This window comes from Panthera onca, chromosome A1 (assembly GCF_046562875.1).
Source record: "Panthera onca isolate mPanOnc1 chromosome A1, mPanOnc1 haplotype 2, whole genome shotgun sequence".
Classification (NCBI taxonomy): domain Eukaryota; kingdom Metazoa; phylum Chordata; class Mammalia; order Carnivora; family Felidae; genus Panthera; species Panthera onca.
The window spans coordinates 199,726,972-199,749,221 of NC_138339.1; the positions used below are offsets into that span (position 1 = coordinate 199,726,972).

General features: G+C 35.7%; 1 non-coding gene across 1 annotated transcript; it reads left to right on the top strand.

Moving 5' to 3' along the window:
* The first annotated feature begins 16,845 nt into the window (after positions 1-16,845).
* LOC132682513 (U6 spliceosomal RNA) lies at positions 16,846-16,949 on the top strand. Its single transcript, XR_009611702.1, has one exon. It is a non-coding gene; the product is annotated as a U6 spliceosomal RNA (small nuclear RNA).
* The last annotated feature ends 5,301 nt before the right edge of the window (positions 16,950-22,250 follow it).

A 22,250-nucleotide genomic window follows, 5' to 3' on the forward strand; every position in this document is an offset into this window, starting at 1 on the left:
GCCAAAATGAACAAATCAGGAGACTATAGATGCTGGAGAGGATGTGGAGAAATGGAAACCCTCTTGCACTGTTGGTGGGAATGCAAATTGGTGCAGGCACTGTGGAAGACAGTGTGGAGATTCCTCAAAAAATTAAAAATAGACCTACCTTATGACCCAGCAATGGCACTGATAGGAATTTACCCAAGGGATACAGGAGTACTGATGCATAGGGGCACTTGTACCCCAATGTGAGAACAGTACTCTCAACGATAGCCAAATCGTGGAAAGAGCCTAAATGTCCATCAACTGATGAATGGATAAAGAAATTGTGGTTTATACACACAATGGAGTACTACGTGGCAATGAAAAAGAATGAAATATGGCCCTTTGTAGCAACGTGGATGGAACTGGAGAGTGTGATGCTAAATGAAATAAGCCATACAGAGAAAGACAGATACCATATGGTTTCACTCTTATGTGGATCCTGAGAAACTTAACAGAAACCCATGCGGGAGGGGAAGGAAAAAAAAAAAAGAGGTTAGAGTGGGAGAGAGCCAAAGCATAAGAGACTCTAAAAACTGAGAACAAATTGAGGGTTGACGGGGGGTGGGAGGAAGGGGAGGGTGGGTGATGGGTATTGAGGAGGGCACCTTTTGGGATGAGCACTGGGTGTTGTATGGAAACCAATTTGACAATAAACTTCATATATTGAAAAAAAAAAAGAATGCAAATCAAAAGAGAGAAAATTATTTCTATTACCAAGAAAGACTGTGATAGGATACTGTGGCTTATTTTCCTTATCCATGTGGACTTGTTAATTCTCCTGGACAAAATTAGACGGACTTCCCTTGGGGTCATATACACTGCTGGAAAATTCCATGTCTTTCCACTAAGATTCTACTACGGTAATCTTTATAACATTAAGGAGCTAGTCTTCAGATTCTCCCTGTTTTCCTTTTTTTCTTTAATTAGATTTCTAATTTGCCTTTCTACTTCTATTATTGTCACATTTATTTATGTCTTTATGTATTTAAATAGATAAATATTTTTTATAAGACTGGAAGTCTCTTAGTTTATTTGTAATGTCAATTTGCTTTATCCAGCAAGTTTTCTTATATGGTACTTCATTGAATTTAAGCTCTGTTTCAAAACTATTCAGATTTCCATTTTCAACTATGTATTTTTTCTATTTTTCTATTCGAAACGAATATTTCTTTTTTGAGCCTATTTGTGTATAGATCAGAATAGTATGTCCTAGTAGTTAATTTAAATTTTTTAAATTTATTATTGAGAAGAGTATTTATTATTATATCTACTGTTACAGAGTTTATTCACTCATTCAATAAATAATTACACATCACCTACTATGTGCCAGATAGTTTTCTAAGAACTAAGATTATATCAATGAATCAGATACAAACTCCTAATTTTTTTTAAATTTTTTTTAACATTTATTTATTTTTGAGACAGAGAGAGACAGAGCATGAACAGGGGAGGAGCAGAGAGAGAGGGAGACACAGAATCCGAAACAGGCTCCAGGCCCTGAGCTGTCAGCACAGAGCCCGACGCGGGGCTTGAACTCATGGACAATGAGATCATGACCTGAGCCAAAGTCGGACGCTTAACTGACCAAGCCACCCAGGCGCCCCACAAACTCCTAATTTAATGGATTGTATATTATAGGAAGAAATTTGGGAGGGGAAAGCCAGGTAAAGAAGCAAAATAAATTGTATGATAAAATCTAAGGAAAAGAAACAGCAAGATTGGGAAAAGGAATAGGAATACCAAGGACAGTAATGGATCCAAATGTTTACCCTAACATGCAAACCAAACCATTACTTTGCCACAATGTTATGGATGTTGATTAAAGAGATGAGCCCCCTACCCCACCCCGGGTCAGAGGTAAATGACATTAGTACTGATGGCACAGGAAAAATCATGAACATTATCATATTTGCCTCAGTTCTGCTTCAACCTGAGTCCCACAGGGGCAACATTGATCAGCCAAGAAAAATGCTGTATCCACAATTTGTCACATTACAGAGGAGGAACTCAGAGCAGAAAGAACCTGAATCCTTTATAACAGAGAATAAGAAAACCTGTCATTTGTTCTGAAGGAGACACTATATTTTCCAAGATTGTTCATCATACAAACATACCAGAAAAGATAGTCCCTCCCCCAACAAAAAACAACAACAACAACAACAACAACAAAAACCAGTGTGTGTCTTCATTCACAAGACATGCAAAAATGTAAGAGACTCAAGTGTCTCCTCATAATATTCACCTGTTGGTTTTCCATCTTGGCTTCAGTTGAATTTTCTCATGTGTAAACTGATATTAGCCAATCTGAATAATGTGACCAACAGTGGCTGATCAAATCTGTTCTATTTATCTCACAGGGAACTTAAGGCTAACTTCTCAGAGAGAAGTTGACCAAGGAAGCACAGTTAGCCTCATTTCAGTGAATCATCCTAGTTATCTAAAGGATACATAATCTATTGGTATAGTTTCTTTAGTTACAAGTCTTCGTGTGCCTGGGTGGCTCAGTTGGTAAAGTGTCCAATTTCAGTTCAGGTCATGATCTCACAGTTCATGAATTCAAGCCCCACATCAGGCTTTGTGGGACAGCTCAGAGCCTGGAGCCTTCTTCAGATTCTGTGTCTCCCTCTCTCTCTGCCCTTCCCCACTCATGCTCTGTCTCTCTCCCTCTCTCAAAGATAAATAAACATTTAAAAAATTAAATATTTGCAAATCTTTTATGATCACCCTAAGGGGTATGTCACCATGGTATTAGGAGGAAAATAAATTAATTCCTAGGGTTGATTCCAGATAATAAGTACAGTTCCAGAGGTCCATAGAAAGAAAGTGTTGGTTACAACTGTTGGAGCCTTGAAAGCTCTACTTACATCTGTTAAGAAGCACAAGTCCACAGATTCTCCAACATAACCTGGCAGATGACTCATAGGCCCTGGAGTTTCCAGTTCAATTGGATTATTGAGTTTAGGTCTTGTTTTTGGAGGGATTGCCTGTTGGTAGTTATTTTAATTTGCCCAACTCGCCCAAACTAATAGCTAAATGGCATTCTTTAGCCTATAAAAAGACTGAGAAACAGCCAAGAGGAAGGGAGTGAGAAAAAAATCCTGAGGTATTGACAGGCATTTTGTGGGGGGAGGTTCAGGAGCCAGGGCCATCCTTTTAGTTTCTGAGAGTGCTTCAAAAATTAAAGAAAATAATGATCAGACTGTGACAGGGTTTTTGACCATCAGAAGGATCAAGTATTATAAATATATTCACACAATCCTAAGGAGCTTTATTTGGTGAACAGGCCTCTGAATTTTGTCAGGGATTATCATCTACCTCTGCAAAACACTGAACCTCCAGAATCTTCATTTAGGTAGCAAGCCTCTAAAGTTATGGTGCATTTATCTCCTACCCTCTATCTCAAGAGTGGAAAACTTTTTCTGTAAAGGAAAATATAATAAATATTTTTAAGTCTGTAGTAGATATGATGTCTGTCACATCTACTCTATTGTTATAGTATAAGAGTAACTATAGACAATATGTAAACATCATGGCTCTGTTCCAATAAAGTTTTATTTACAAAAGATTGAACTTGTTAATCTCTCTCTAGTTGGCATATATCATACTAAGATGCTTAAGTAGTTCCTACTTCCTACTCATTAGATCCAATCAAAATGATACAATCAGTAATGAGTAATAGAATGTGAAAAAAATCAAAATATTTACAGACAAAAATATGGCACAGAACAGAATTAACATCACCTTCAGACAACTGTGAAGCTGCACTGTTGGCCCTACCAAGTAAGTGAAACTTGCTTCTAATATTTTTTTTCATATTGATATAGAGAAGCCAGTATTAGCCAAACCAATAGCTGCATACCAAGTGCCAGGAGCTGTGATGATCTGCCCAATAAAGATCAGGGGCTCCCGAGTGGTTCAGTTAGTTGAGCATCGGACTCATGATTTCAGCTCAGGTCATGATCTCAGGGTCACGGGATGGAGCCCCAAGTTGGGTTCAGTGCTGAGTTTGGAGCCTGCTTAAGATTCTCCCTCTCTTCCCCATTTATGCTGTCTCTCTCTCTTAAAAAAAATACTACATCAAAACAAGTTGCAACTTGGGTTAAAACCAGATTAAATTTGAAATAAATCAGTTATTAGTCAAGCTCTCTCTGACTTACGTGTAAACAGGTGATATACATTGAATTTTGTAGGCGTTACCACTAATGATTTTTAAAATGCATTTATCATGGCATTAACACCTGCAGTTTCACCAAGGACGTGACAGTGCTTCTGTTTAATGATCTTCATAGGGAGGAGATATTAGTAGGAGTCCCACAGTAATAGAAGATGGCTGTGATGGCCTTGAGGAGAATGGACATGTCCTTGCAAGGCATCTGCCCCCCAAAAAACTTATTCCAAATTTTCAAGTACAGAAAGGCAAGCTTCTGAAAACAAACAAGAGAGTGTGCCACTCCCAATAGCAAGGAAGGCTGTGTAAACTAGGGTCCAAAATCCTCAGTTTCATCTGAGTTCAAAGTACCCATTTCAAGTCTCAGGGTTCCTTTTTTTCCCCTAATCTACACCTTCTTTGTCACATGAGAAAGTTGATGAGTCTGTGAACCCAGTTGATGTTGTATTTCTGCTGCATATAATTAAATTTTGTGTGTGTTTTTTTTTTTTTTTTTTAGCAATATTGGTTCTGAGATACAGGAAATAACTGATTATTCTATGGCTGTCATGGAAGCTCTTTAATTTTCAGACTAAATTTAAAGTGAGAGTCAAAGACTTGAGCTGGTCATTTTCTTTCTATAAGTGCAGTGCATACAGAAGAATGCATGTAACACTACAGCCAGGCAATGGTCCCTAATTACCTCCATAACAGTCAAGTGGAGCAGCCTCTTGGGCCCTCAAGGTTCTTGTTTATGTTAGAATTTTATCACAATCAACCAAATGTGGGCACCTGGGTGGCTCAGTTGGTTAAGCGTCCAACTTCGACTCAGATCATAACCTCACTGTCTGTGGGTTCGAGCCCAGCATCGGGCTCTGCGCTGACAGCTCAGAGCCTGGAGCCTGCTTCTGATTCTGTGTCTTCCTTTCTCTCTGCCCCTCCCCTCCTTGTGCGCGCTCTCTCTCTCTCTCTCTCTCTCTCAAAAATAAATAAACATAAAAAAAGAGAAATCAAAGGAAACAACCAACCACATGTGATAACTTGATAAATTAGAAGCCACTGCATACTATAGATTACTAGCTTCCCAAGGATCTTTTACAAGGAGCTCAGCATTACACTGAAGCCCAATCCAATCCCACCCCAGAGAGGGTGTCTGCCAAAATTACTCCCAATATCAACCCAGTATCAATCAGATTCAATTAGGAGTTGGAAAAAAAACCTCTTATTTTGAGAAAGGAAATTTTAATAGAAAGAGTTTTTAACAGACAAAGGTAGTTAACTACTTAAAGAAATAAAGAAATACTCATAGATCTAAAATTAGTAAATGGAAACATAAAGCTACTATCTATAGACTAAGGCAGAGTTATAAAAAAGAAAGACACCTTCCCAAAGACAGATTTAAATCTCTTTGAAGAGGGTCTGTCAAACTCAGAAGCCAACAACTCTACTGGTGTCAAAACAAGTTTCTGAGAGTGCAAGCTGGAGCTATGCTGTTGGAATCACCCACAGTTGTCACAAGGTGTGGGTCAGGCACAACAGGTCTATAGATATGGCCACTAAGTCAGGCGAATTGATGGAGGGTTCTGCCACAACTGCTATGGAAGTGGCATTTGCTAATGAAACAGGTAACATAGGTAAATAAAACAGATAACACTATCCGCGATGGTCTACAGAAAGCAGTTGTTACATAGGTAAGTAGTTGTCTCCATGGTGGTAGAAACTTGATCATAGAAATAGCCCACTGACTGGGAGAATGTGGCAGAGATGGTCTTTACATTGGGTTCTAGGAGTAGGTGGCCCAAGAGCTTGACTGAAAACTGCCGTAAAGCATCCTTGTATTGGGAGAGTCTGTGAGGTCCACTAATATTGTTGGGTAAATATAACTGGAAACTAAATCTCCTGCCACCTGAGAAAACCTCTCTACAGAAATAGAAGAGAAATAAAACAAGTTTTGTTAGGGAAAGAGTATTAAACCATAACATGATGTGCATCACAGGTATTTTCTAAAGAGATCACAAAAACTCTAAGAAATCATACCCTTTTATGTAGCCAAGTGGTACATTATATACGTTTTTCAGATAAACAATAACTAATCCTTGATTAAGAGGACTCTACAGCACCATTTGTTACATACAGTTTATCCTAAATCACTTGGTAATTAAAGTAGCCACTTGTTTTGCTAAATACTTTTAAAAGAAAACATAATTTCTTATATCCTTATGACAGGAATAAGGTTAGGTTTGCAACCTGGAACCAGGAAACTGGGAGATAGGGTAGACATCTTGCATTTTAAGAAATGGCTCCCAAGCCTTGACAGGTTCCCAGGTTCCTGGGTTACTCATTTACCCTTCTAATAAATTTACACACATTTCAAAGAGGCAAAGAAAGAACATACGACTTCTCCAAAGTAAATGTCCCAACAAAGGTAGATTCCCTTCCTTTAACTTCAACAGGAGAATTAAAATCTTCTATTTTTAATTTGTATTTGTTCTTACAATATGAGCATCAATGGACCTCAAGAACCATGCTTGATAAAAGGAAAACTGGAAACAGGACCAGAACTGGGAAAGGAAGTGACATCGTATCTCTGTCTGTTTACAATGCCACTCTAACGCTTTCTCTTAACAAAGCTAAATATTTTTGCTAGCTGTAAGGAACAAATTTATAGGAAGAGGATATTGCTCTGGTATCACAAAACAAGACAAAAAAGGGTTGATTAGGAGCTGAGAGGAAATAAATTGATACCTTGCCCACATCTTACACACACTTTACCCCACTTTTTATCTCTAAAATAATTAATCCCAGATATATATCAGAAAAGCATATAGACATAAATTATTACTCTTTACAGCAACAAAGTCCCCACTGTGGAACCCCATTGTGGGGTGGTATCATCATTTATTCAATCTATTGGTGGACAATAAGTTGCAGCCACAATACACTGTTTAAAACTGCAAACACTACCGCAACAAGATATGTGTATGTGTATTTTTGGATTTTTGCCAGTGTATTTTAGAATAGATTTCTCGAAATGAGATCTCAGTGTAAAAGGGGAAACGAATATGTAATTTGCCAAATTCCCTTTCATAAGGTTGTACCATTTTGCTTTCCTAACAAAAATGTATGAGTTCCTGCTTTCCTGTAGCCTTGGCAACAAAGTATTTTTGCAAACTTTTGAATGTTTGCCAATCTTATAGATAAGATATGGTGTATGAGCAAAGCTCTAATTTGCATTTGTATTTAGTTATATCATTTAATCCTCTCTTTTAGAGAGTTTATTGTTTTTACTCTTAATAAGTAAAAGAAATGAACTTAGAATTTGAATTTGGAATGCCACCCTATGCAGGCTACTTTTATTCTCCTAGACATATGTATGTTTATTTTAACGTTGATTTAAGAACAACAAGACATTTATTAATGAGTAAGATATATTTCATAAACATGCATTGTTCCTGGAAACATGGTTATTAGATAAAGAAGGAATATAGAAACAAAATGTATTATAATGGATATAAGGGGGTGGCAAAGTAAGCTGAGAACTCTTTATAAACATAGAATGATAAATAAGCAATATAAAACATGCAGAAAAACAAAAAAATATTATCTGTCAATCTTGGGGACAAAAAAATGTTAAGTTCAAATGAGAAGTCAGAGAAGGCACAGTAACATTGTTGATTAGATCTGTCTTATGGTAGGATGCATTACTGGTCCTGGAAAAAGGAGGAGAGGACAGGATACAAATTCAAACAGCATGCCTTTACAATGAGTTTCAATAATTATATTTATATTTAGAAATATAAGTTAAGAACAGCTTTTGTAAGGAAAAAAAACGAAACACAACACAACAAAACTCTATTTTGAGCATTTCTATCTTAATGCCACCCAATTACAACCATACTTTTGGGACTAGATTTTTTTTTTTTTTGCATGATTAATTTAAGTCTGTTTCTTCTTCTCCATTTCCACCACAAAATATTACTGTTTTTAAACCCTACTTTTATTAAGGTATGTATACTTCATGAATTTTTAGAAATAACTGGCTTTGATTGCAAATATCTACTCTATCATTACCATGGCAAACTCACTGAAATCAAATATAATTCATGTGACCTTATATTTGTTCACTTAACTACCAAAGTGACATGGGCAATATCCTCTCCCACTTTTATTTAGAGAAATGTATAGTATATATATATATATATACATAAAAGTGAAGTAGTGTGCTTTAGGACAGGTGATTGGTAAGAAAAGTGTTTACAAATTCAATAATAAAAAACAAAGAGAAGAAAATTTAGTAAGAATTAATGGAAGTTGAAATACTTCAGGTGGTTTTTTTCTCCATCACTTTTTATGTGGATATGAGTTCCAGACAATAACTCTGAAAGTATTGTCTCTTTTCCAAATTCATTCATCTCAGGCTCAGCAGAACAATTTAATTAATACATAAACTATGAAAATCGTGTCCCTCTTATTTGTAAATAAATTAATTTTAAATATACTTATGTGCCTTGGGTCATCACCTTCTCAGCCAAAATTTTAATTTTCATTTGACTTACATACAATTTTTTTTTACAATCAGTTTGTACATACAGAAAAGAAATAGTAACTTGATTTCTTCATGTGAAAAGGTTGGGATTTTTATTTAAAACAAACAATATGAATTGTCAGTATAATTTGATGGCTTATAAAAAAGTAGATGTAATCTTGGGCTTACATTATATAAAAATAGAATACAGATCTAGGGAGGAGGTAGCCTCATTATACAGTTTGATGGTTAGAATTTATCAAGAGATGAAATAGAGAAACCCACATGTGTCTCAAATATAATTCTGCATATGAAGAGTTCACTAACAACGTTAACTTGAGATGGTAAGGAGATAAATATACTTTTGCTTGTGACATTCACATACTCACTCTAAATCAGATATTGGTAAATATCAACAGGTCTCAAACTCACGAACTGTGAAATCATGACCCAAGCCGAAGTTAGACACTTAACCAACTGAGACACCCAGATGCCCACCATTTGTTCATTCTTACTGTTAGACAATGGGTGGATGATCATATGCTTGAGGTAGAGGACATAAGAATCCACAAGGCACAGTTCCTGTTCCCAAGTTTTTATCAATCTATTTTTGTTGAAATAATTTTACTATCTTTCTCAGTAAGTTAACCAGATGACTTTTACTGTTTATTTTTAAGAGTATGCCTTCCCCCAACACACACACACATATACACACGCACACACATGCACAGAGCAATAACTTTGTAATTATTAACTTTTTTTGACACCTAGCATACATATATGTCACCTGGATAGCATAAAGTTAGATTAAATTTAGGTGTAGGGGCGCCTGGGTGGCTCAGTCAGTTAATAAGCATCCGACTTCAGCTCAGGTCATGATCTCACAGTTCGTGGGTTTGAGCCCCACATCGGGCTCTGTGCTGACAGCTCAGAGCCTGGAGCCTGCTTCAAATTCTGTGTCTCATTGTCTCTCAGCCCCTCCCCTGCTCTGACTCAGTCTCTGTCTCTCAAAAATAAATAAATGTTAAAAAAAAAAAAGTTAAAAAAAATTTAGGTGTAGAGTTTGTTTGATTTGTAAGCATTTTTATTTTCCTTGTTTTTAGCTTGTTCCTTTTAAGAGTGTGCCAAATTTCATATATATAGATTTTGTCCATGTTCAAACTCTACTCGCATGGCTTAGACATACTAAATTCCTTTATCACTTTACAAATTCTGGTGTGTGTTTGTTTTTCTATTTGTAGTTTATCTGGGGAGATACAGATAACATTTATGATCTTTACTTGCTCATATGAGAATTGCTGCTGTTAAAATACCCTGAAAACACCATTTCAAATTAAGCCAAAAATGATTTGCCCCATGCTGTTGTCATCTTGTGTGAGACTTAAACAAGAAACAACTGTGAAATAAAAGCCACTAGTAATGCCCAGAAAACTGAAGTGAAACATAAAGAAACTCAACCATGACTGGATAGTACATTTTCTTTCCCCATGCTTCCACTAAATGAAAAGAAGATGATAATGTGTGACATCAAGTTGCAAGAGATCACAAAACAACAGATTTTAAATCTAAATATAGTAAGAATTTATAAAATGGATCATTTCTCTAGTAGTTTGGTCTTCATATAATTGAACAGTGAGGCACTAATGGTGTATTACATGGTGAACCATTGAATGCGATAGTCTTTAAAATTAGATGAAACACCTTCTGAAAAATTGAATTTTTTACAACATGAGTGTCAACATTAGAAAAAATGATTTCATATTTAGCTTTTTTAAATTAAAATTATAACATATTTATTGCTGGACCAAGGACACTAGTTTTTAGAGCAATATTTTTTTTCCAAGTCTTTGACTGCTATAGGGACCATTTTCTCGGCAAGTTTTGCTCTATTTCCCAGGTTTTAAAACTACAGACTCTGGGGTCATGCTAATGCAGTACCTGATGGAATAGAAAGAAACTGAACATACTACAAATCAACTACACTTCAACTCAGTGTTCTCTTAAATTACACGAAGCTCGAGAAAATCATTAATGTACGTAAAACCATGAGATCCATTTCCAACATTATTCTATTTAAAAGAATCAAACACAATTTGTATATAAGGTGGTATTATCAATGAAGGTATCATTTGGAAGGGTAATTATTAACCATTAAAAGTGAAAAGATCTATTTACTCTCACATCTAATCTCTGTGTGGGCATTTTGGAAAGAGCAATTGTATTTGAAGCCATGTCTCAATTCAGAATTCATGTATTAATAACCATGTGCTATAAAAGCAATTCAGAATAGTTCTATAAAAATCAATTTATAGTTAAATTTATAGTTAATATAACTATGTGAAATTTTCTTATGGGGTTCCTAAGAAATCATACTCAAGTTGCACTTTGTTTAATGGAGAGTGAGGCACACATATATCTCTGTTTGTACTACTAGCTTATTATTATGTGAACCATGAATTTTTAAATTAGTGACTCCAGTATCTAACATTTTAGTATGTAATGGACTAAAAATAAATGTGTATTTTAGGGATTTTTTTGTTTTTAAACATTTCTTAGCATGTGATTGATTTCAAAATTACTTTAGTCTTTTTTCAAACAATTAACATAATGTGACATAAGAACTGTATTTTCAAAACTCAACAGGACTTATTACACTATTCTATAAGTTGTGTTTTGTATACATACATATTATTGAATTTGAACCTCATAATAATTTTATTAAGTTAGTACTACATGTTTAGAGAGGGGACACACCAAGGAAATCTTGTCTGAGATCCAAATGTTGGTAAGTGACAAAGTCAGGATTCTAAAGTAGGCTTGTCTGGCTCCATATGCTTTGTTCTTTGGACTATGAGGGAGTACTTATTATGTAAAGATGACTCTGGAATATTTTATAACATTTAGTCAATTAAATCTAAATCAGTAGGGTAATATGCAAAACACAAATAAGAGGTATTTAGTCTAACTGAAGTAAAGGGGGGAAAATTTTGGTATAGTCTATATATTTACAAACACAATAATATCTCATAATATTTAGTCTTAAAACTTTCTTCTTATTTACGTGTTTGGTTTTCTTTCTATTCTGATACTACACATATGGATTACCAGAGCTTTCTTTCCAAATAGTGTTTACAAATTAGTTGAAATCATTAAATTAATAATTTTAATATATCTATGTGTTAATGTCTGTGCTAACCCATATATTTTTTCCTAAGACAAGTAAAAATGTTATTGCATTTTCAAGGTTAGAATCATTCAGAGAAAAAAAGTTTTTCATCTGTATTTTTATGATGATATCAGTTGATCTACATCTGATATCTATAACAGATATGCACTTTAGGGGACAGATTCAATAAAGAAAGGGTTAGGACATGAGAAATAAATGGAAGACACTGATACTCAGTCATGGAGTTCTTTCCAATTTAACCTGGACAAGACCTCAAAATCCTCCTCAACAAGAACTCCAGGCAGCCACTACCAATTGATCAGAGTTGACATATGAGTTGAAAACCTATTTACCATCCTTTCCCTCAATTCCATTCTAAACAGTTGCCAAACTTGTCTTTCTAATATTCCATTCCCCTACTAAAATCTATCCTTGACTTGACATTGCCTTTAAGATAAAGTACAAACTCCTGAATATATCAGAATGCTAACACAGTTTCTGCCTATCTCTTCAGCCTCCGTGCCAATCCTAAGCCCCTAAATACACCTCAACACAGATTCATGTATATACCTTCTCTCTCACTCTCTCTGCCACGCACAATACACTCCCAACTAGACAGACACACATACACACATATATCACCACATACTTTGACATACATTTACAGACAAATGCACATAAGCAGACACACATCTACACTCAGCTCAAATAATAATAATTTGCAAAACTCTTCCAAATATTTCAAACACTGCATATATTGTTGTCTCTATTTCACTCCCCATAATCCTCCACACTTTTTGAACTGTGTAATCCCTACTTAGCCATTTTGACAAATATCTTCTTTGATTACTTGGGCTGAGTTCTGTTCCCAAGATGACTTTTTTATATTACTATTTAGAAAACCATTAGCACTCAATATGTACTGCTATCATTATATTGACTAGATTGCATTTATTAATATTAGCTTGTCTCTCTATGTAGATTGAATATACTTGAGAGTAAATATGGGATAGCTGATTACTTGTTTTTTGATGCATAGAATGTGTATACTACATAGTAAGCATTCGACAAGTTTTTTTGTGGTTTTAATTGAACATATATTGTTTCAGTATTTTATAATTAATATACTAAGACATATTTATCACATTAAATGTGTTAGTTACTGTTATAAGTGTTCTGTATGTACTAATTCACTTAACCCTCACAAGAACCTTTGACTTAAAGAGTACATTCCAACTGTAGAGATGAGAAACTTGATGTCTTTATTCAATTTTCCCCAAAGGAGACTGGCAAGAGGATTATTAAGCAAATGATTTATCTAGAAAGTGCTCCCAGGAGAAACCAGAAGGAAATGGAGGAAGCAGGTTGGAAAGATAAAGAAACCAAGTAAGGTGTAATTTCTAGCTAAGCATGGCCTTATCCCAGAGGGAAGTTCTAGAATATAAATTAGGCTTTATATATTATCTTGAAGACAAATGAGCTGAATTTTCACCCTACTACACCAGTTAGTCCTTGGCTAACAATACCCCAGGCAGTTATAAGCTTCCAGGCACGTCCTATCTGTCTACCTGTAGTCAAAACAGCTTTAGTTGCAAATGGGAGTCCTCTGAATAGAGTCCGTACTGTAGCAGTTTGAAGCAAATAACACATAGGTAAAGCAAACTGGAATGAACAAAACAGTTAAAAGGATCTAGATCCAAGCAGAACTGGGTGGGTTCCTACAAGTTTCATTATAGGAAGGTTAAAGAACTTGCTCAGGTACTCCCAGTTGACAGTACAGCTGGAATTGAAACACTGGGCTTCCTGTTCTCAATTCTGCGTTCTCAACTACTGTACAATGCTGCTATTTCTCCTTTATATCAATTTATAACTTTAGTCTTTCAGCCTGGTTCCTACCCAATTGCCTAAACTATCAGCTAAAATGTGCTATACTCTAAAGTCTGACCAAATCTTTCTTGGAGGTTTATCTTTTGCAAGAAGGTATATTGTGTATTTTGATAAAACTAGGGGGTTTGGGGATCAGATAGTTATGAGTTATAATTCTTGATCCACTCTGTATTTTTCAGAGTTCTCCAGAGAAACAGAATCAACAGCGTGTGTATATCTACAGAGATTTATCTTAAGGAACTGACTCATATGGTTACGAAGACTACAAGTTCCAAAATATGCAGACTGGAAATCCAGGGAAAAGCTGATGTTGTAGTCCTGGTCTGAGTGTCATCTGCAAGTAGAATTTCAACTTGCTCAGAGATCAGTCTTTATTATAGTCAGACCCTCAACTGATTGGATGAGGCCCACCCAAACTGTGGAGGACAATATGCTTTACAGACAGCCCATGGATTTAAATGTCAATATCACCCCAAACCATCCTCACAGAAACACCCAGATATGTAGAGAATAATATTTCACCAAATATCTGGGCATTGTGGCCCAAATTGACACATAACATTAACCATCACACACACTTTTATAACTACCTTTGAGAAACCTCTTAATCTCTCAAACTGAGTTTCCTCTTATTTTTTTGTCTTGTCTTATTTATCTTCTTATTGTTATTAGTAATCACAACATTGTTAGTACAAGCCAAAAATTAAATGGCATAGAATGAGAGAGGACAAAGCACCTAGCAATGTAGCCCATAATATATATTCCTTAAATGGGGGTATTCACAGAAACCAGGTCTAATTACTTCATTTTTCTCCCTCAAAGTGTGTGAGTTTGAAGATTCAAAACTTGAAAAGCTACATATTAATAATTAGCTTGTTTGAATGATTACAAGGGATCAGAGAATGTGATTGTTCCTTTTATAGTGCCCATTTCTTTGCCTTTGTGGAAAAAAGAGAAAAAAACACATAAAGTTAAGTATCTTAAAAATAATGGTATCCTGAATAAAAGACTTCAATTTTAAGAAAAATAAGAATGTTCCCTGCTGAAAATGACTCATTTATAATAATCTAAATTTCAGGAATACATTAACTGTCTCAGAACCCTTAAGAAATGTTTAATGCAATATTGCTTTCCATGTACTAAATTGTTTTTACTTTGTTTTTCTTTTTTGGTGCCTATGTGTTGGAAAAGAAACTGCACATCTTATACTATTCAATGCCTACTACTTCACACAGAATGGACAATACAAAAATGCTTGCTACTAGTATATTGAAAGCAATATTGCATTAAACCTTTAAGTTTTATTTATACTTTGTTATTTTTTTAATTTATTTTTCAAACAGAGAGAGAGAGCAGGAGAGGGACAGAGAGAGAGAGATAGAGGAGGCTTTGTGCTGACAACAGAGAGCCCGATGTGGGTCTCGAACTCACGAACTGCAAGATTATGATCTGAGCCAAAGTTGGATGTTTGAGTGACTGAGCCACCCAGGACCCCCAGGTTTTATATTCTCATTATGAAGTGAGACTTACCAACAATAAACAAAAAATAAACACACAACAAAATCAAGCCAATGAAACAGAATTAGAAGGGAGATTCAATAGATAATAATATTGTGTGTGAGAGGCTATAAATTAAGGTGATAGAAGGTAAGGAGGATAGACTTCATGTAGAGACAACCTAAATTATGATCTGAAGGAATGGAAGGAGTTGGTTACCAAATAACCAGCAGATGAATTTTTAGACATAAGGGAAATCAAGTGCAAAGTACCTGGAAAAGGAAAGCATATAGCATGATGTAGAGTCAGAGAACCAACGATGCTAGAACGTGGTGAGCTGGAGAGAGAATGAAGTGACATTAGAGAAGCAAAGCAGGCCAGACAAAAATTGGCCCTATTTCCATTTTATTCTAAGTTAATGAGAGCAAGGTTGTCACAGATCAAGAGCTTTAGAAAGCATAATGAAAGTTTTGAGAAGGAAGATGGGGCATGAGATCATGCAATTCAGAACACTGAAATGAAATAGGAGTCCATTTGACAAAAAGAAAATAAAAACAGGTGTTCAAGATTTTTGGTAGAGGCAAACTTATAGAGGAATGTTGGGCTTAATGGAATCAGTACCAATATTTGTTTTAAAATTAAGGGAATTTAGTTCTAGAATCATGGTATCAAATACATACATCACATGGTATCATGGCCACAGATTTTCTCTCTCACTACTATAGGTTGGTGGAGACATAATGTAGTTTTTCCTAGAATGTTGAAACAAACACACGTTCCCCTTCTCTGATTCACAGCACAATTCCAAATCCTCCTATAAGTATAAGGGTGATGAAGAAGACCTCTTTCATAAAAAAGAAGCCTTTAGTTATTTTGGTAACTCTTCCAGCCACATAGCAAATTTGTGCTAAAATTAAGATCTGCATTCATAATTCTTTGACTTTGTCAATCTCTCTAATCCGTTTACCTCACATGGAGTCACCATTTATGAAGACATCCTGTCTTCACTTTTCCATAACTCAAATTTTACAATCCATCATCAATGGTGTTAAATCCTTTGTACCTAACTTATACCCCTAAAACACTTAATCACAATTGTTTGTTTAATTGTTTAATTTCCTTGACTCTATGCTTCTTGACCTCAAGGACCATTCTTTATTTAGTACTAAGAAGGTACTATCTGTATTATACTTACCTTTCTGTTAATGTTATAACTAAAGTCTGACAATTTATTGATATAACCAACTTGCTCAGTAAAAAATATCTAATCAATAAGAAGCAGTGTATGACAATAAGGAACAATGATTTAAAAGCATGTTCTGGGGCAAAAAAAAAAAAAAAGAAGAAGAAGATAATAAGATATAAATATATCTATCTCCTAATTTCCAGTCATACAAAAAATAGGCAAAGTGGAAAGACAAACTATAAACCATTAAGTAGAAAAAATACATGCATTGCTAATATTCTCATTTAGTACGGTAGCTATAAAAACCTAAGTAGCAAATAATTCAATTTCAAATTAGTGATGGTATATATTTATTATATTCTTTATCAAATTGCTAAGGGGATAAGGATTCTATTGGAACAAAAGTTAGCATGCTTACTGCAGCAGCACATATACTAAAATTGGAATGATATAGAGATTTGCAAGGCCCCTGCATAAGGATGACACACAAATTCATGAAGTGTTCCATATTTTTAAAAATAACTTATGAAATGTCAATTTAACTTTTATATTAATTTAATCAGATTTGGGTGACATATTTTATTTTGTTTTTTATTTCGTAGCCAAGGCTACAATGATTTTAAAAAATCATTAGTATAACTGATCCATTTTTTATGTGTAACTTCAGTGAAATACACACTATTCTAAATTTCAAGACAGAACAATGAAATTCAGTCTCTCAGATGACCAATGAATTCAGGCTGAGAGTTTGATTATCTTATTATTTTGGTCTCATAAAGTATATATATATATATATATATATATATATATATATATTTATATATTGTATATATATTACATATATATGTGTAAATAATATATATTAGTAGTAAGCAATTTATTTGTGCTTGAATCTTATCCTTTTCTAAAATCCCCTCTGGGACAACTGAAGAACAGCTTTATCAACACTGAACAGATTCTTAGATGACATACTTGAAATTTGTTGTAGTATTTACAAATAAAAATATCGCTTTAGTATGTGTGTCATGGGTAATGAATATGCCCACTTTCTATGTTTTAGCAAAAGAAATGCATTACAGCTAAAGAGAACCATAATTTCTGGGAGCTATAACATGCCATTTCCTCTCATCTTTTGTTATTTAAAAGGATTTACAGAAGCCAGAGCTGAGGTTTAGTAAGGCATTTCGTAACCCAATGTATTCATTATTCATTGCTGTGTAACAAATTATCCCAAAACTTAGCAGCTGAAAACACAGACCACCTATTATCTTACAGTTTTCTGTAGGGCAGGAATTTGGGAACAATGTAGTTGGATGAATTTAACTAAGGGTATTTCACAAAGCTGCAATCAAAATGTTGACCGCAGTCATTTTAGGCTCATGTGGAGGAGGAACTGCTTCTAAGCACCCTCAAGAGGCTGTTGGCTTAACATGTGGCCAGTTCCACAGAACTGGTTCTTACCATGTGGCCAGTTCCACAGAAATACAGACACTGTGACAACCTTGCTTTCTTTAAAGAAAAGTAAGAGATAGAGACAACTAAAGTTAGAGTGACAGAGAAACAAGAAAGGATTCCCAAGATGGAAAACTCTTTTTAAAACATAATACCAGAAGTGACATCTCTTTACTTCTGCCATATTTGTTCACTAGAAGCAAGTAAATAAGTAGAGCCCACATTCAGTAAAGGAAATTACATCAGAGCATGAACCAGGAGGCAAAGTTCATTGGGGGCCATACTAGAGCCCACCACAGTCTTCCCTTAAGTATCCAGTGAATCATATCTCTCTACTGCTGTTCTGAATAAGACTAATTCAAGATAGCCGCACTTTCGGTTTCATGGAGGAAAACTTTATTAATTGTAAGGGAAAGGGAGTATAAGAAATTAAACAATTATAGTAAACATAAAGAGGGAGAGAAGAATAGAGAAGAACAAAGAAAGCTTAATACATCAAATTGAGTACTCACAACATATAACCTTCTGGCTGGGGTAGCCCCTCAATGAACAGCCAGGTTGGAGTCCCAGTTGAGGGTCCTGGGCAGAGCATCCTCCCCTCAGGTGAGACTTCCAGCTAGCTATTCCCAGAGCAATATATATACTACCCATCTGTGATTTACGGTTAATCATTAGGTTCACCTAAGTGCAGTCCTGATAAGCCTTTTTTTTTCTGTTTCTCTTATCATATCTCACAATCTTAGAAGCCTGGACGTATGCATATTTCTCTTCCCTCCCTGATCCATTCCAGGGGGCTAGCCTGTTCTGGCAAGTTAATCCCTCTTGGTGTCAGGAACAGAAGGGCCAGTTTTGATCCCAAGGCCAGATATGGAGTACAAGCCAACTAAGGCCCTCATGATTATGTATGTGGGGCTCTGGGCAGAAATGCATGACAAGTCACACAAACAGCTTCCATACAAAACAACTGTGTAAAATGTACTCTATCCCCTCCAAATTACCTCTAGTCTCATCCTTATAGCATTAGTTCAGAGTCCATAATCTCAACATCTAAATCAGGTCCAGGTATAAATAAAGAGACTCAAATGTAATTGCTTAGTTACAGCACCTCAGGTGCGCCTTGTCCAAATCTGTGGGTCTGAGAAAGTAAAGAGATAAGTAATTGGCCTCCCTTTCCTCAACAAACATCCAACATACAATATCTCGATAGGCAGAGGATAGCCACTATAAGTATTCTAGTTCAAAAGAAAAACAAAAAATCAGTAGGAAAAGGAAGAAACTACTTCACAGAAATTGTGACATCCAATCAGTCAAATTTTGGCAGTTCTTTGAGTAGGTCTCAGGCCAGGGAATAATTTCCCATGAATTGCAATTCTGGCCTCAGGGCTCATGGTACCATCCTCTTAGTCATGTTTCCTTTTTCTTTTTTTTCATAAAACATAACATGCATCCGCAACTGACAGAGTAGGCAGTTAGCTAGATATGAGCAGGGAACAGATGTTTCTGACTATTAAGAAGGGCAGAAACCGAGTTTCAAAGAGCCAGGAGAGGCCCTGGGAATACACATGCATTCTCCCCTATGACCACTAGAGGAATCTATAGCTTCATTATAGTACATTTACATTGTGGTTTTGACCCTCATTGTGAGGGATGGCTGCGGAAACAGTTCCAACAAGGAACCCATTTAGGGACAAATCTTCCCCCTCCCAACCAGTAGGAGAAGTCCCTTAGATGACAGGAGCTATTATAACCTATTCGAACACAAAAAGAAAAGACTAACTCTGGCCGTTGATGGAGTTGACAACTCTGGGCCCGTCCATTTCCCACCTCCAGAGTGCGTTTTTGCTTTCACAGCTGAAAATGCTTGCTTGCTTAAGAGTTTGGCTCTGAGATCTTTCTTGGCTGAATTCAAGAACTGAGGCCAGGAAATGAGATTTGCCACTGACACAACTGAATAGATCTCTCAGTCTTCTTGCTAATAGATTTCTGGGGGTCCAAAGGTCTCTCCTAATTTTGTACAATCTCTGACTCTCAAACCAAGCAGGTGATGTTTTTGCCCCTCAGATATGAAATCAGTATCTCAATCTTCTACCTCAACCATCTAGAAAAAGAGAAGCAAACTAAGCCTAAAGATAGCAGAAGGAATGAAATAATAAACAGACTGTTCACTTTAAATGTATGTAGTGTGATATGTGAATTATATCTCAATAAGGTTGTGTAAAAAATTTCATTCAGATATAATTTGTTTTGAAAAACAAAAGTAACCTCAACATGTTAATGATCACAGATATTTTCACTTTAACTCTCTTGTCTTATTTAGACAATAAATATTTGAAACCGTTTTAAAAGTCTTAGCCAAAAGCAAGTGAAAAGGTTGTATCTGTAAGGAGAGAGAGGTGACGATGATAGGTCTCCATTTTGACTAACATAAAATTGTCTAATTCTTATCCCAACAATACAACATGCGGATATTTGGACAAAAATAGGCCTACTTCCTTCAGCCCAATATTCTTTTTCTTCCCCCCTCCTTTGCATTGATTGGTTGCTTTTGTACAATCTCCTATCAGCCCAACGCAGAGCTGCTCTCCTTCACTGAAAGTACAGTGATTATGCTATGGCTTTATTTTTCCTCTGCACCCTACTAACAGAAGGCAACTCCACTAACAGTATAGATATGGAGTCCAAAGTAGAAAGGAGCGCTAGGAATAGCTGCTAAAAGACTCCAAGGAGGAAAGGAATTAATAAATGACATCTGAACCAAGAGTCTGAAATTTTGGAAAGTGAGATAAGAGGGAAAAATAGAGAATGAAAATCAGTAAGTCTGTCCACTAAAGTGGGTTCATCTGTGAATGAGTGTGTATTGAGATTGCAAAGGGTTAGTAGTAAGAACATGATATTACCATGTGTGATGATTAATTGTAGGTGTCAGCGGGACTGGGTTAAGGGATGCCCAGATACCAGGTAAAACATTACTTCTGTGTGTGTCTGTAAAAGTGTTTCTGGAAGAGGTTAGCCTTTGTATTAGTAGACTGAGTGAAGAAGTTCTGCCTTTGCCAATGTGGGCATCGTCCTGTCCATTGAAGGCTGAAAAGAACAAAAGGGGGGGAAGGACAAATTCTCTCTTCTTTCTCTCTCTACCTGAGCCGGAATGTTCATCTTCTCCTGCCTTACAGCTACGATTCTTGGGCCTTCAGACTCTAGGACATACATAAGAGGCCCTCCCTTCTCAGGTCTTTGGTCTCAGACTGGGTTTCGCCATCTGCTGTCCTGGTTCCGGGCTTCGGACCCCAGATGAATTACACCATCAGCTTTCTTGGTGATCCAGTTTGCAGCTGGCAGATAGCTTGGCATCTCTGCCTCCATACCATGTGAGCCAGTTCCCATAATATAGCTCTCCTTACACATATTTTTATATGCCCTTTTGATTCTGTGTCTCTGGAGAACGCTGAATAATACACTGTGTAATATTTGGGAATCTGTTAACAATAATAATGATTGGAATACTGAAAATTCAATACATTGAGATAAGGAAAACTGAAATCTAGGTCTAGTTGCATAAAAGGCAACATAGATCATAATCACTTCTTTGAAATGCTTATCATTTTTTTCTAATTACTCTATAATATATTTAGGACTGTGAGTATCTTTCCATATGTGTCAGGTTGTAAGTTATAGTTGAATAAAAACCATACTTTTTTCATTTTACCAAGTTTGCTGGTCAGTTCGTCATGATTTTCTAGCCACAATTTAAAAACTTAGAGAAAACATTGTTTCAGTCTTATATTTTTTAACAGAGGGCAAAATCTGAGTTGAACTGCATATTTTTCCATTAATATTAGTTCACTTCTCTTAATTCAGTTTTTAATAAAACATCCTGCCTTTGAAAATATGCATTGTTTTATTGTATTGTTTTATTTCAGATAAGGTATCATTCAAAGCATACCCTATTAAGCTTAATTCTTTGTAACTTGGGTTGCCTTCCATATGAAAGAGCTCATTCATCCTACAAGAAATGATTTAGTACTTATTGCATGTTAAGCATTGTGTTAGATTCAACCAGCTGTTGGAAAAGACAAAGGCATTGCCCTGAGGTGAAAGACCTTACCGGTAATGTGCCTCATCTTTCAACCCTCTCTTTCTTTGAAAGAACTCAAAGTGCTTTATTCCAATTTTGTATCATGGTTAGAGTTTTGACTGACAGTTTAGAGAAGGTCCTGGAGACATTATTAATAATAAAATAGTTTTGTCTTTATTCAGTTCTTATTAGGTGCTAGTCACCAGGCTGAATACTTTTACTTTATTATGACAAAAGTATCATGCTCATAATGGCAGTATGAGTTGAATGCTACTTTTTAATCACCATTTT